Raw genomic sequence first — 218 nt, 5'->3', positions numbered from 1 at the left:
CCTGCCCCCGACTCCTACCCTGCCTCCGACTGCTACCGTGCCCCAGACTCCTAACCTGCCCCCGACTCCTACCCTGCTCCGACTCCTACCCTGCTCCGACTCCATCCATGACCCCGACTCCTACCCTTACCCTGTGTTTTAGAAAAAAAGAAAAAAGACTTTTTCTTACAAATGTTTATAAGTTGAATTATTTTCTTGTCTTCAGCCAAGACTTAGAG

This window comes from Haplochromis burtoni, unplaced genomic scaffold (genome assembly GCF_018398535.1).
Source record: "Haplochromis burtoni strain Fernald_Lab_line unplaced genomic scaffold, NCSU_Asbu1 Contig_488, whole genome shotgun sequence".
NCBI classification, from domain to species: domain Eukaryota; kingdom Metazoa; phylum Chordata; class Actinopteri; order Cichliformes; family Cichlidae; genus Haplochromis; species Haplochromis burtoni.
Note: the sequence above shows the minus strand (reverse complement) of the source record.